This window comes from Diabrotica virgifera, chromosome 8 (assembly GCF_917563875.1).
Source record: "Diabrotica virgifera virgifera chromosome 8, PGI_DIABVI_V3a".
Lineage (NCBI taxonomy): Eukaryota > Metazoa > Arthropoda > Insecta > Coleoptera > Chrysomelidae > Diabrotica > Diabrotica virgifera.
Window position 1 is genome coordinate 94,362,129 of NC_065450.1, and position 17,771 is coordinate 94,379,899.

The following is a 17,771-nucleotide window of genomic DNA, read 5'->3' on the forward strand; positions in this document are numbered from 1 at the left end:
TGTACTAATTTGTACTTACATAAATAAATTACAATAAAATTTTGGTTTTAAACAGTTTTATTCATGAAATAATCGCAGCAAATTGCAGGTCGATCTCTGAAATTATTATCGAATTGTTTCCCTCGTGCGACTTGACATAATTTCACTCCCCTTCGGGTCGTGAAATTAATACTGTCAAAGTGTCACTCGGGAAAAATTCGATAATTTCAGAGCTCTTGTGCAATTACTACTGATAATTTTTTCACTACTTATGTATTCAGTAATAATTTATCTACTGTACAACAAAAGCTAATAATCAATCGAGAAAAGAGGAAAAGTGATAAAGTGATTTTTTAATAATATATTGTTACTATGAAACGCTTACAATTTTGAACATCTGTAACAACACAATACTTGGATCACTGAATATATCCTGGTGTATTCTCTGCTTTGGATCTTCCATAAATAATAAACAATAAATAACTTTTTATTAAGTTCACGTCTTAAATCAATTATTTATCAAACACATTATCAATATTATTTAATCAACAACTGAAAATATTCCCGATGCTAGGTCAAATATTTAAAATTGTCACTGTCTGACTGACAATATGCTGGCAATATTCTATTTACTACTGACAAAGATTTGGAAAATATTACCACGGACATTGTGTTCATTTTTTCACATCCTGAAAAAAAGAACAATAAATATTTTTGAAAAATTTAAACGCAAAATGAAAGACTAAATTATTACCGAAGGCCGAAAGTCTCTTACAATAAATAAAAAGTTTATTTTGAATGAGATATTTTGAAATTAAAAGTCACACTAAATTTTCTTTTAGTTTTTTAGCCCTGTAACTTATTAAAATAAACATTATAGAATTTCTCAGGGACTTTCAGCCCTCGCTAATAACGTAATCTCTTATTCTGAGTTTAAAATTTTTAAAAATACTTATTAGTTTTCTCAGAATTCGAAAAAAAAATGAATTCCATTTGAGTAGCATTTCAGCAGAAACTACGTACCCATCCCCTTAATGAAATTAAAAAACATCTATATTGTTTGATTTTTTCCGAAGGGAAAATCTATATGCATTTGTATTAAATATTTTGTATTTGTATTAAATGAGGCGCTCAGAGTAACAGTGGCGAAGTCCACAAATTGAGCATGTGTAGATTACTACATCAATAAAAGCAGAAAAATTGGATATATGGTTCAACAGTGGTCTACACAATCTAGCTCTATATTTGGCAAGATGGCACTACATAATGTATTGTTGCCTTGACAAATACTAAAAATACGAATGAAACAGTGGCTTAACCCTCAATTGTGTGGCTCAGACCCAACAAACAAGTGTTCATCGTATCAGAATCAGAATAATACGCATAATTCATAAGAATGGCTATTTTTAATTTTATAAAGTAATATTTAATAATAATAACTTTAACCCCGTCCTTGACTGAGTGGTAAGAGCGCCTACCTTTGGATCGAAAAATCCGAATGGTTGTGAGTTCGAATCTCACTAGGGTCAGAAATGTTTCATTTATTATAAATTAATAAATGAAAATAGTTTCTGTCCTTGTGGGATCGGTACTCACCGGAGGGACCGCAGACGTTCGGATACAGTTAGCGTCTCTTTGCAAAGACAATGACGTCAACTTTGCAAAGTAACAAGACACTTACTCAACACACACACACACACACTACTCATTACACTAGGTAAATAACTGTTAAAAATTACCGTACCTACCATGCCAATGGCTATTAGTTGTCGAGGCATTAACCTTTTTTAAATAAAAAAAAAACAATAATTTAATTTGTCATATTAATTTCCTATTTGGTAGCAAATTTTGTGGCTTATTACAAACTAAAATAGTAAATTAGTAATACAAAGTATTAATTTGTATTTTAGTTTTATTCATGAAATAATCGCAGCAAATTGCAGCTCGATCTCTGAAATTATTATCGAATTGTTTCCCTCTTGCCACTTGACGTAATACTGTCAAAGTGTCACTCGGGAAAAATTCGATAATTTCAGAGCTCTTGTGCAATTACTACTGATAATTTTTTCACTACCTATGTATTCAGTAATAATTTATCTACTGTACAACAAAAGCTAATAATCAATCGAGAAAAGAGGAAAAGTGATAAAGTGATTTTTTAATAATATATTGTTACTATGAAACGCTTACAATTTTGAACATCTGTAACAACACAATACTTGGATCACTGAATATATCCTGGTGTATTCTCTGCTTTGGATCTTCCATAAATAATAAACAAATAAATTTTTATTAAGTTCACGTCTTAAATCAATTATTTATTAAACACATTATCAATATTATTTAATCAACAACTGAAAATATTCCCAATGCCAGGTCAAATATTTAAAATTGTCACTGTCTGACTGACAATATGCTGGCAATATTCTATTTACTACTGACAAAGATTTGGAAAATATTACCACGGACATTGTGTTCATTTTTTTTTCAAATCCTGAAAAAAAAAACAATAAATATTTTTGAAAAATTTAAACGCAAAATGAAAGACTAAATTATTACCGAGGGCCGAAAGTCTCTTACAATAAATAAAAAGTTTATTTTGAATGAGATATTTTGAAATTAAAAGTCACACTAAATTTTCTTTTAGTTTTTAGCCCTGTAACTTATTAAAATAAACATTATAGAAGTTCTCAGGGACTTTCGGCCCTCGCTAATAACGTAATCTCTTATTCTGAGTTTAAAATTTTCAAAAATAATTATTAGTTTTCTCAGAATTCGAAAAAAAAATGAATTCCATTTGAGTAGCATTTCAGCAGAAACTACGTGCCCATTCCCTTAATGAAATTAAAAAACATCTATATTGTTTGATTTTTTCCGAAGGGAAAATCTATATGCATTATTGTATTAAATATTTTGTATTTGTATTAAATGAGGCGCTCAGAGCAACAGTGGCACAGTCCACAAATTGAGCATTTTTAGATTAATACATCAATAAAAGCAGAAAAATTGGATATATGGTTCAACAGCGGTCTACACAATCTAGCTCTATATTTGGCAATATGGCACTACATAATGTATTGTTGCCTTGACAAATACTAAAAATACGAATGAAACAGTGGCCTAACCCTCAATTGTGTGGCTCAGACCCATCAAACAAGTGTTCATCGTATCAGAATCAGAATAATACGCATAATTCATAAGAATGACTATTTTTAATTTTATAAAGTAATATTTAATAATAATAACTTTAACTCCGTCCTTGACTGAGTGGTAAGAGCGCCTACCTTTGGATCGAAAAATCCGAATGGTTGTGAGTTCGAATCTCACCAGGGTCAGAAATGTTTCATTTATTATAAATTAATAAATGAAAATAGTTTCTGTCCTTGTGGGATCGGTACTCACCGGAGGAACCGCAGACGTTCGGATACAGTTAGCGTCTCTTTGCAAAGACAATGACGTCAACTTTGCAAAGTAACAAGACACTTACTCAACACACACACACACTACACATTACACTAGGTACCTAACTGTTAAAAATTACCGTACCTACCATGCCAATGGCCATTAGTTGTCGAGGCATTAACCTTTTTTAAATAAAAAAAAAACAATAATTTAATTTGTCATATTAATTTCCTATTTGGTAGCAAATTTTGTGGCTTATTACAAACTAAAATAGTAAATTAGTAATACAAAGTATTAATTTGTATTAATTGTATCAATTAAAATAAATAATTCTTTTGCGATTCAATTTTTAAATCTTTTTTCTGTCGGTATCTTACTGTGTACAGGTAATGCTAAGAATTACCATAATCTGTTCTCGGGAGTCTTAGTACACAAGATTAATGACGAGGAACGACCCAAAAATACAAAAAATGTGCATTGCCAGGTAATAATAAAAATGTTTACAAGCTAATAGTACTTTGAGGAATATGCAAAAACGTTGCCAAACTTCAGGGCTTCTTATAATCGGTAGCTCAATGTGGGCTTCCTAACGCTGCTGAACTTCTACAGAGTATATACTTCTTTTCGCAGCGCAAACTGGTGGTAGATACCATGAACTACGAGTGTATGTTTTGATAATAATTCCAGGCATAAGCAGCCCGGGCTTCGTATTGTTAATCATGATTTCAGAGCTACCTATGGTACATTTCTAAAATTTGTCCGAATATATATGAAGCCCAAGCGTATTCACATGTTCTGAGCTTGGTTAAAATATCGAGAGAAGGTGTAAAGTACGTTTTTTGGGGAAATAACATTAAAGAATTACGAAGCCCGAATCCGGGCTTCGTAAGGAGGTGTCGGGCTTCGTATGACCGGTGCGATATAGCGTTTTTGGCTTCCTAAAGTCGGAATCCATATATATATATATATATATATATATATATATATATATATATATATATATATATATATATATATGAATTAAACGAAAAGATTTCTCTGATATACAGAAGAAATATATTCCGTAGCGGACGCGAAAATGTAAATTTCAAAGTCTTTATAAAAGACGATGAACGACAAAAGACACCTCTTTGTGTCACAGATTTGTCTACAAAGCCACGTTATTCGCTACACATTCGTCAATAACGGAGAAAAACCGTGATATGAAAGGAAACGGCGATTGCATTTTGTTTCACTTCGTTTAATTCATATAGATGTCGTACCAAGTGTACTGAAGTCTGGTTATTTTATTATTACCAGAAAGGCCAAAAGCATTTTCTTACACCTCGACCATCCACCTAGATGTTCCTGACGAGAGCTTGACATGAGCTCGAAACACGTCGTGTAGAATATCGGTGGTGGTCGAAGTGAAATAAAATGCAATCGCCGTTTCCTTTCATATCACGGTTTTTCTCCGTTATTGACGAATGTGTAGCGAATAACGTGGCTTTGTAGACAAATCTGTGACACAAAGAGGTGTCTTTTGTCGTTCATCGTCTTTTATAAAGACTTTGAAATTTACATTTTCGCGTCCGCTACGGAAAAGATTTCTTCTGTATATCAGAGAAATCTTTTCGTTTAATTCATATAGATGTCGTACCAAGTGTACTGAAGTCTGGTTATTTTATTATTACCAGAAAGGCCAAAAGCATTTTCTTACACCTCGACCATCCACCTAGATGTTCCTGACGAGAGCTTGACATGAGCTCGAAACACGTCGTGTAGAATATCGGTGGTGGTCGAAGTGAAATAAAATGCAATCGCCGTTTCCTTTCATATATATATATATATATATATATATATATATATATATATATATATATATATATATATATATATATATATATATATATATATATGGCTCACAAATGATAGGAAGCTCGCTACAACCTGCAGATGAATGGAAGCCCGCGGTTTACGGGGTAAGGGGATTGTAGCACTGTCTTATTCCTACAGTCTTACGAAGCCCGCTCGTATAACAGCGTTCACAGTGTATATGGATTACGCATTATACGAAGCCCGACGATGTTGCCATGTTTTAATTTACGTTTAAATAATACGACTGTTCTACGAGATCCTTATATGTGTATATAAGTCGTCATATTGCCTGTTATAAGAAGCCCAATTCTATTCAGCAATCTATACGAAGCATTTTAGAAGAGTCAAGATAGAACGAAAAGATGCATTGTTTCGGAGCAATTCAAACAAGATTATCTTTTTCTAAAACTTTTTTTGTTAGTTTATATACATGTTAAAGTAAAAAGTTCTACTCACAGATTTTGCCGCTAATTGTTTATTATTTGTTTAAACAATAACACTAATTGTTTTGTACAGTGTGTCCAATTAACACGTTGACGGACACTGCGTCAAATGTATAAGCAAGTGTTGTGACACTATATGTATTTTGCAAAGTAGAATAGGGAAAAATTCAACGTAGACGTTGTTCACATTACATCAATGGAAATTAGACGACTATAGACGTTCTGTTCGTCAACGTGAAAAGTTGTGCATGGTCTAAATTAAAAATAGAACCATCAGTTCATTTTTTTTAAGCCGTATACGAGATATTATGTCAAAAAATATGAATTTTACTCAAGAGTAAAGTAGCTTTATTATTCAAAATATTGAAAATTGTTATAATGAAAAGTTGTTTGGAATTAAGAACTATATTCTAATATGCCATTTCATCTTTCTAATTAAAAAAAAGTTGAATTTTTTTTAAATTATGGATATACAACATTATTTTCAGTTATTTCAATTATGATAATTCTTTTATTATTAATTGTACGAAAAAAAGTTATCCTTTGTAAAAAGTTCTGCATGGCCAAAGACCTTAAATATATCTTATATCAATTTTGATTAATTTTATACGAGGTATGTCAAAAAAGATAAATTTCGATCAAGAATAAAGTACCTTTATAGTTCAGAATATTTCAATGAGAAGGATGGAATATTGGAAGATGGTTTTTAGTGTTGTTCTGAAGCTATTTTCTTGTGGCATTTTTATAATTATTTTGATTGGGAAATAAGCCACAATTGAATTGAAAAAATAATTTTATTAACGTTTCGACGCCCAAATCGGATGTCCTTGTCAAAATTCAAAATATTACCGAGTAAATATTAGTAATATTTTATATTTTGACAACGACATCCGATTTGGGTGTCGAAACGCGAATAAAATTATTTTTTCAATTTAATTGTGGCTTATTTCCCAACCAAAGATAGATTCCCAACCTAGCTAGGTAGATTGTTACGCGAGTGGTCGCGGCTTGGTCTCTAGGTAGATTGTTACGCGAGTGCTCGCGCGTGAGATTTTCTCTCACATATCCAAATTTTACCTTTTTTTACAAAATAAAGTTTTTAAAACAGCTTTTAAACTTTTTTTATTGACTAATAATAAGAAAAAAAGAATGTAACATAATATAGATAATAATATAATAAAATAAAAAGAAATAATCGGAATTAAACCAATATTAATCAATCTCCGTATCTTGATAATTTACGGCACAGCACACAACAAATATAACAAGAATGCTCTGGAAAAATTGATTGATCACAATTACAATTTTTTTTACATTATTTTAGGTTTTAAGTGCCAAAATAAAATTAATTTTTATGTACAGTTCGTAACGCGGGTGGTCGCTTGATGAGAGAATTTCTCACTTGAAGCGCGCTGACTCAACAATTGGGTGATATTAGGTCAAATGAGTCACTATCTAAGCGGACGATTCTATTAGATTGTCGAGGGAGGATAGTTAGGAGACTAGAAGGAACTACAGATCGTATAATTTCCCAGAAAAAAAAATTCCGTGCAATTTTCTGAAACCGTGAGAGAAAATCTCATATAGCGACCACTGGCGGGTTAATTATGGTTTTTAGTTCTAAACAACTTTACATAAGCACAATTTTCAATATTGTGAAAAATAAGGGTATATATATTATTTAAGTAATCTTGAGCAAATTCATATATTGTTTATATACCTCGTATAAAATTGACAAAATTTGATATAAGACGGTTGTATTTTAGGTTTTATACCCTGTAGAACATTTTATAAAGAATAACTGTTTTTCGTAAAATGAATAATAAAAGAGTTTTCCACCTACCTCTACCGAAAGTATACTTTTACGGACCTGATTGTAGGGAGCAAAGTTGTACTTTTCCTCCCTAGGGAGGAAAAGTAAAAGTGACATCATGGTATTACATTCATAAAAATATAACTTATTGACGCCCTGTACAATATCTATTTTCTATTACGTAAGTTTGTATACATTTTAACGTTTATTTATAAAACACTCTGTATTTCACAGAATGGTAAAAAACTGTAAATTGTTATTTTGATTTAACAATGTTTACATTTTAATTTTGACTTATATTTGACAGTTGACAGTTATATTGTACGTACTTATTAGTTTTAGTTCTAATAAATTTTGTTGGTTAGTTACATAAATAAATTAAGTAAAAATGAAAAAATTACTTGTTATTTGCGGAAGGTGGAAAAACCATATGTATAACATGGGAGTAAAGTGCCTTTTCCTCCCTTGAATGATTACTGCCCTCCGCTACGCGTCGGGCAGTAAACTTCATTCTCGGGAGGAAAAGTAGCACTTTTATACAAATAGCTATATGTATCATAATTGAAATAAACAACTAAAAATAATGTTGATTAGAAAAATTTTCAAATTATTTTTTCCATTAGAAGGATGAAATTGCATATCAGAATATAGTTCTTAATTCCAAACAATCATGTTAAATTATATAATTTAAAATAATTTTAAAAATATCGTTGAATTTTGTCTTTGATTATGCTGAATCCGAATATAGCATGTCTGCGTAGCAAGGAACCATATTTGAAACATTTTTATTACAAATTTTACGAAAAAAAGTTTATTCTTCATAAATTGCTCTGCATAGTCTAAAATCTAAAACCCAATCATCAGATATCAAGTTTTATCAATTTTATACGAGGTATGTCAAAAATACGAATTTTGTTAAAGAGTAAAGTACCTTTATATTCCAGAATATCAGAATATGGGTATTATAAAAAGTTGTTGGGAATTAAAAACTATGTTTTATTATAATTACATCATTCTAATTGAAAAAAAATTCAATGTTTTCTCAAATTACGGATAACCATCATAATTTTTATTTCAATTATTTCAACTATATTATTATTAATTTTACGAAAAAAAGTTATTCTTCATAAAATACTCTATTCTGGTCTAAAGTTCAAAAAACAACCATCAGATATCAAACTTTTTCAATTTTATACGAGGTATGTAAAAAATATGACTTTTGCTTAACAGTTCAGTATGGTTTGTTCAACAGTAATTGGTTGAGTTCAATTAGTGCGGTCGTAAATATTATTAAATTTATCTGACCTGGCCCATTGTTAAGACCCACCCGGAGCGATAAGCAACCGAGGTAGACAGAGTTGGTCTTTTGACAATTAACACTGACTAGACGGTAATCCCATAATAAAGCAAAGAAATTGTACCAGAAAACATATTTAAATTTTACCTGAAACCGGACCTTTTATACTATTATCGGTTATTCAAGGATGTTTATAGTGGTAACTAATTGAACTCGACCATTTACTGTTAAACATACCATACCTTTATAGTTCACAATATCTCATTTAGAAGAATGTAATTGAACAGTGAAACATATTTTGTAATTCCAAACAACTTTTTTTAATAACAATTTTCGATATTGTGAAATCTAAAGGTACTTTACTCTTGAGTGAAATTCATATTTTTTTACATACCTCGTATGTCAAAATGTAAAATGTATGTAAAACCTCGTATGTAAAATTAATAAAATTTGATATTTGATGGTTGCATCTGAGATCATATACGATGCAGAGTATTTTATAAAGAATAACTTTTTTCGTCAAACTGGTAATAAAAAAGTTATTAATAGGTTCGAAGTTACGCAGACATAATGTTTAAGAGCTAAAAATATTTTTTTGTTGAAAATGGATTATTGTTTAAGCTTATTATTAAATTTATTTTAGGTAAGTTTTAGAGAAAACATTTTTGATCACTTTTTATAAACAATTTTTTAGTTGGTAATTTTCGGTTTTTGTATTACATTTTTGTTATCTTTCTTAATTTTTGTCAAAAAGGAATAGTTTATTTCATTTCTAAAATAAAATTATTGAGTAAATTTTAAAAAATCACCTATAAAATTGTAAAAAATCTTTTCAAACTTGAGTAATACCGTTTTAAAGTGCTGGTAATTCTGTAAACTACGTTTTTACTTAAAACTTACGTAAAAGTTTTCAAAAATTGCATTTTTTGCGTCATATCATTTGAATTAAATTTTTGGCATTTTTTTGAATGAAACATTGTTTAGTAAGATGTTTGAAAGGTAAGTTGTGCAAATTTGAGAGCTTTATAAGAAAAATTTTATTAGTTACACATTTTTAAATAATGTTTAAACAAAATTCAGCCCACACCGTACTTATGCCCATACATTTTATTTCTTTTTATTATAACCATAAGATAGCTTAATTGTTCTTCTTTCCAATTAAGCTATCCTTTCTTGTTCCTTCTCTTAATTTCTTTCTTTCTTGTCCAATTTGTAAAATTTTATTTGATCCATTAATTAGAGAAATACACTGAAATAACTCAGCCGTGCACTTCGCTAGTTTACAGTGCGCCAATGTTTGTGAGAAGGGTGACTTTAGCGTTATAAATAAAAAATTATAGAAGCTACAGATTTAATTTTATAAAAATTTTAATCTTATATTTAGTCCATTCTTTGACCGTTTTTGCGGTAAATTTTAAAGAACCGCTTGGATTGACTTGAAATTTGGCATACATATAGATAATATGTCAAAGAAAAAAAGTGATATTGTGCCGATGTGTGCTTTTGCTCTGGGGGTGGGTACCACCCCTTCTCGGGGGTGGAAATATGTAACCTCAAAATAACCTCGGAAATTAATATATATTTCAATTCTGAGTAAAAAATCTTATATACGACTTTTTCGGTAAATTGATATTTAGCAAGTTATTCACGATCGAAATTGATGATTTCCTACATGAAAAATGCATGTTTTTGAGTGGATTTTCAAAAATATCTCTAAAATTATGCATTTTTACGAAAAAATTATAATCAAAAAGAAACCTATTAAATGAGTGAATGGAGTGGTGTTTTTTAAATTATTATAGCAATAATACAACCTAAGTTACAGCCTACTTAATATCGGGTTTTTTTGGAATTAACCTTGAATCTAACATTTTATCAATAAATAACGCAAGAAATAGAGATTTTCAGAAAAAAATTATGGAGACATCTTTTAAATATTTTACTGATGCCTTTAAAAGGTGCTATGATAAAAGTGATTTGGATAAAAAATGGCTGAGTTATTACAAAAACAAAACGATTATGTCGTTGAAAAATCAAAAGAGTAATTACTTAAGTTGGTGAATTTTCAACAAAAATAAAGGTAACATTATTCCATACACAATTAGGTTTATTTATAGCCTGACTACGCGTTCTGAGATTTTAACCAGTTTAAAGTGCTTAGGTTTGAAAAAAATTTCAATTTAGTATTAAATTATTTTTTGATATTTTATAAATGTTTTCCATTTTTCCAAAATTACTTGAAAACTAAAAGAAATCTGAAAAATATATATCAATACTAAAATGTAGTATTTTTTATACTAAAACTTATTCAGTTTTTTCAATGTCTCTATGTTAAACACTGAGTGAGATATTTATATTTTAAGTTTGCACGTAAGTGTGAAAAGCAGTTTTCTAAGCTCTTTGAATCGCATGCTTTAAAAATCAAAGATATCCAGAAAGTCCAGCTTCTGCATACTTTTAGCACTTACAATTCCCCACAAAATAAGCTTTGGAACAATGAAATATCTTGAAAATTGCAGAAGTTATCGTTAAAAAACCACATTGAAACTTATGTCGAATACTTTTTAAGCGTTGATATAAGTATTTTTTTTTTCATGAAAAAGGCGCATCGTTTGAAAAAAAGGGAAGATATATTTTCTGTCATAAATTAAATAAGTAACTCAAAAATGCTTTTTAATTTGAAATACCTCAGTGGCGTACTATTTTTTTTAATTCAGAAGAGTACCCGTATGCGCGCCAATGATGAATATAAAAATCTTAATAGTAAGCCTGTCAATAAATGCGTAATAACTACCTCTTAAAACCCACCAAATTTCATTTGCATATCTCAACCGGTTTTAGAGCAATCAATAAATCTTCACTTTGTAAGAGAAATCTCAACACCCCGTATCTTGGAACTTCATTAACTACGACACTGGTTCTACTAGGTCTCCAAACTTCATACATACTCAAATTTTTTCAGTTTTTCATAATCTATATTTCTGCTCGGAATATTTTTTCGATAAAATACTTTTTGAGTTATTTGCGAAAAACCGTCTAACAACGTGGTTCTTTTGTTGAAAAATGAACATATTCACTCGCAAATAACTCGAAAAGTATTGACTTAGTGAAAAAACTTTATAGAACAAAAGTTGCTTAGAATTAGTCAAGTTTATCCATTTTCGGACTTATTTTGGACCTATATTTTTTCACCCCCGATAAGGGGTGAAACTCACCCCCAGGTCAAAAGTACATATCGGTACTATATCACTTTTTTTCCTTAACTTATTAGCTATGTGAATGCCAAATTTCATGTCAACCCAAGCGATTGTTTAAAATTCACAGGTTTTGCAATATTTTAACGTGAGTGAATGATCTAAATAAATCTATTTGTAGGGGTAATTTATAAGGGTTGAAAATATTAAATACTTAATAAACTAAATTTCAAACATAAAATAAAGTTTAGATCACTACAAAATACATTATTACTAAATTTAAAGTTTCAAAATATTTTTTAAACAAATTCTTATTTAGAGGGTAGTGTTTAAGGGTTTAAAAATAGTTATAAACTATAAAATACATTTCAATATGAGAAACAATCAAATTACTATATTTAACATACTATTTAACGTACCTACAAATAATTTAGATTTAAATAACGCTTATATCGGCTGTTTTTAATTTTTGGTAAAAAAGGGTAGTTTTCACCCCTTAAAAATAAAAAGCACATATTGTAGTCATATCACTTTTGAAGAGAAGGATAAGATGAGCTTATTTGCAAAATTTCTTCTAAATTGTAGCGGTTCTTTAGAATTTAGAGGTCTTGCAATATTTTACCGTTAACGAACGGACTAATTATAAGGTTTTTTTCAATAGTCTGAATTTTTCAATAGTCAAGTCAGTTTTTTTCTAAAATTTATATTTTCGGGGCTATTTAAAGAAACATCTAATTTCGCAGTTCATTTGTTTAATAAAAAATTAAGAAACATTTCTTAGGGCCATCGGTACATAATTCGCAAATATTTTAAGGCTATCCCTACTTTTTCTGTCTTTACACGACAAATTACGTGTAGTAAAATTGTCACTGGTATGGATATGTAAACTTTACTTGACAATTTCATCATTAACTGTAAAGATGGCTTTTGAATGTTCTTGGAACTTTTACTAGTATAATTAATTGCCTTAATTGTTAATTCAGTTAATTAATATGATTATTTCATATTTCCGACCAATAGAAAGCTACAGAAATACAAATTAAATTGATCATTTTTGATAATATCTCATCGTCAAGTATATTACGTCAGATGCCCTTCGTTGCTGTGAAAAAATACATTCAGTGACATTAATGACAATTACTGTTTTAAAACTTATAAAAGTGATGACTTTCAATCGTCAAATATTTATAACAACTGTGTGTTTAATTGTACTAATTTGTACTTACATAAATAAATTACAATAACATTTTGGTTTTAAACAGTTTTATTCATGAAATAATCGCAGCAAATTGCAGCTCGGTCTCTGAAATTCTTATCGAATTGTTTCCCTCATGCCACTTGACGTAATTTCACTCCCCTTCGGGTCGTGAAATTAATACTGTCAAAGTGTCACTCGGGAAAAATTCGATAATTTCAGAGCTCTTGTGCAATTACTACTGATAATTTTTTCACTACCTATGTATTCAGTAATAATTTATCTACTGTACAACAAAAGCTAATAATCAATCGAGAAAAGAGGAAAAGTGATAAAGTGATTTTTTAATAATATATTGTTACTATGAAACGCTTACAATTTTGAACATCTGTAACAACACAATACTTGGATCACTGAATATATCCTGGTGTATTCTCTGCTTTGGATCTTCCATAAATAATAAACAATAAATAACTTTTTATTAAGTTCACGTCTTAAATCAATTATTTATCAAACACGTTATCAATATTATTTAATCAACAACTGAAAATATTCCCGATGCCAGGTCAAATATTTAAAATTGTCACTGTCTGACTGACAATATGCTGGCAATATTCTATTTACTACTGACAAAGATTTGGAAAATATTACCACGGACATTGTGTTCATTTTTTTTCAAATCCTGAAAAAAAAACAATAAATATTTTTGAAAAATTTAAACGCAAAATGAAAGACTAAATTATTACCGAGGGCCTAAAGTCTCTTACAATAAATAAAAAGTTCATTTTGAATGAGATATTTTGAAATTAAAAGTCACACTAAATTTTCTTTTAGTTTTTTAGCCCTGTAACTTATTAAAATAAACATTATAGAAGTTCTCAGGGACTTTCCCCTCGCTAATAATGTAATCTCTTATTCTGAGTTTAAAATTTTCAAAAATACTTATTAGTTTTCTCAGAATTCGAAAAAAAAAATGAATTCCATTTGAGTAGCATTTCAGCAGAAACTACGTACCCATCCCCTTAATGAAATTAAAAAACATCTATATTGTTTGATTTTTTCCGAAGGGAAAATCTATATGCATTTGTATTAAATATTTTGTATTTGTATTAAATGAGGCGCTCAGAGCAACAGTGGCACAGTCCACAAGTTGAGCATTTTTAGATTAATACATCAATAAAAGCAGAAAAATTGGATATATGGTTCAACAGTGGTCTACACAATCTAGCTCTATATTTGGCAAGATGGCACTACATAATGTATTGTTGCCTTGACAAATACTAAAAATACGAATGAAACAGTGGCCTAACCCTCAATTGTGTGGCTCAGACCCAACAAACAAGTGTTCATCGTATCAGAATCAGAATAATACGCATAATTCATAAGAATGACTATTTTTAATTTTATAAAGTAATATTTAATAATAATAACTTTAACCCCGTCCTTGGCTGAGTGGTAAGAGCGCCTACCTTTGGATCGAAAAATCCGAATGGTTGTGAGTTCGAATCTCACCAGGGTCAGAAATGTTTCATTTATTATAAATTAATAAATGAAAATAGTTTCTGTCCTTGTGGGATCGTTACTCACCGGAGGGACCGCAGACGTTCGGATACAGTTAGCGTCTCTTTGCAAAGACAATGACGTCAACTTTGCAAAGTAACAAGACACTTACTCAACACATACACACACACACTACACATTACACTAGGTACCTAACTGTTAAAAATTACCGTACCTACCATGCCAATGGCTATTAGTTGTCGAGGCATTAACCTTTTTTAAATAAAAAAAAACAATAATTTAATTTGTCATATTAATTTCCTATTTGGTAGCAAATTTTGTGGCTTATTACAAACTAAAATAGTAAATTAGTAATACAAAGTATTAATTTGTATTAATTGTATCAATTAAAATAAATAATTCTTTTGCGATTCAATTTTTAAATCCTTTTTCTGTCGGTATCTTACTGTGTACAGGTAATGCTAAGAATTACCATAATCTGTTCTCGGGAGTCTTAGTACACAAGTTAAATGACGATGAACGACCCAAAAATACGAAAAATGTGCATTGCCAGGTAATAATGAAAATGTTTACAACCTAAGGAATACGCAAAAACGTTGCCAAACTTCAGGGCTTCTTATAATCGGTAGCTCAATGTGGGCTTCCTAACGCTGCTGAACTTCTACAGAGTATATACTTTTTTTCGCAGCGCAAACTGGTGGTAGATACCATGAACTACGAGTGTATGTTTTGATAATAAATCCAGGCATAAGAAGCCCGGGCTTCGTATTGTTAATCATGATTTCAGAGCTACCTATGGTACATTTCTAAAATTTGTCCGAATATATATGAAGCCCAAGCGTATTTACATGTTCTGAGCTTGGTTAAAATATCGAGAGATGGTGTAAAGTACGTTTTTTGGGGAAATAACATTAAAGAATTACGAAGCCCGAATCCGGGCTTCGTAAGGAGGTGTCGGGCTTCGTATGACCGGTGCGATATAGCGTTTTTGGCTTCCTAAAGTCGGAATCCATATATATATATATATATATATATATATATATATATATATATATATATATATATATATATGGATTCCGACTTTAGGAAGCCAAAAACGCTCTATCGCACCGGTCATACGAAGCCCGACACCTCCTTACGAAGCCCGGATTCGGGCTTCGTAATTTTTCAATATTTTTTCCCCAAAAAACGTACTTTACACCATCTCTCGATATTTTAACCAAGCTCAGAACATGTAAATACTTTTGGGCTTTGTATATATTCGGAAATTTTTTAGAAATGTACCATAGGTAGCTCTGAAATCATGATTAACAATATGAAGCCCGGGCTTCTTATGCCTGGAATTATTATCAAAACATACACTCGTAGTTCATGGTATCTACCACCAGTTTGCGCTGCGAAAAAAAGTATATACTCTGTAGAAGTTCAGCAGCATTAGGAAGCCCACATGGAGCTACCGATTAAAAGAAGCCCTGAAGTTTGGCAACGTTTTAATATTTGATATTTTAAACTCTATACCAGACATTATAATATTGTTTTCACTAATTGTGAAATCGGAATAGCAAAGGAAGATTTTTATAAAAGAAAATGTGAAGAAATAGAGCAATTGTAGGCAAAACATGATATTTTTAATGTACATAAAAAAGTGAAAGAACTTGCAGGTACACAAAAACGTAAGCAGCCAAAAATCCAGTATAATGTCAACGGAAACATAATAACAGAACTAAGAGAACAGTGGAAGACATGGAAAAACTATGTTGAAGAACTCTTTGCAGAAGGTCCAGAAATAACGGAAGAGGAAGCAATGTACGCACTAAAAAGAATGAAAAACGGCAAAGCCCCAGGTCCAGATGAAATACCAAAGGAAATCCTTAAACTGATAAAAGAAGACTCGATCCACATTTTAGTTGAAATTTTCAAAAGCATTTATACATCAGGAAAAATACCACAAGAATGGCTTTTATCCACCTTTGTTATTATACCAAAAAAGATGAATGCCAAACAATGTAGTGATTACCGTACGATCAGTTTGATGAGCCATGTACTGAAAATATTCCTGAAAATTATACACATTAGAGTACACAGAAAACTGGAAATGGATATCAATGATACCCAGTTTGGATTCCGAAATGGACTCGGAACAAGAGAGGCGTTGTTTGCACTGAACGTTATGTCTCAAAGATGTCTTGACATAAATCAAGATGTATTCATGTGTTTCATAGATAATAACAATGCCTTTGATAAAGTGCGGCATGATCATCTAATCAGACTCCTGGCAGAAAAAAATTTAGATAAACGAGATATCCGACTAATAGCAAATATGTACTACAATCAGAAAGCAGTAGTGAGAGTAGAGAATAATACCACTGAAGAAATTGAAATAAAGCGAGGTGTGAGACAAGGGTGTATACTGTCACCAACCCTGTTTAATCTCTATTCCGAAGACGTAATGAATAGAACACTCTCTGAGCAATCCATAGGTATTAAAATAAATGGTGTTAGAATAAACAATCTGATATTTGCCGACGACACCGTTCTGATCGCAGAAACCTTGAAGATCTACAGACATTGGTGAATAAGATAGCAGACTGCAGCGAAGAATATGGACTATCTTTGAACATAAAGAAAACTAAATTTATGGTAATATCGAAATCAACAAGAAATGTCCAAAATTTATATTTACACAATGAAATTATCGATCGAGTTAGCAAATACAAATATTTAGGCACTTTTATAAATGAAGAGAACGATAGCTCAGCAGAAATCAAAATAAGAATAGAAAAAGCCAGATCCACATTCACTAAAATGAAGAGAGTGTTCTGTGGAAGAGATTTGAGCCTTGAAATGAAACTTCGCCTGATGAGATGTTACGTACTTTCTGTGCTGTTCTACGGAATGGAGTCATGGACGCTGAAAAAGATTGATACCAAAAAATTAGAGGCATTTGAACTGTGGATGTATCGCAGAATCTTGAGAATATCATGGACACAGAGAGTCACAAACGTCGAGGTCTTGAGGAGAATGAATAAAGAAAAGGAAATCATATTTACGATCAAAAAAACGAAAACTG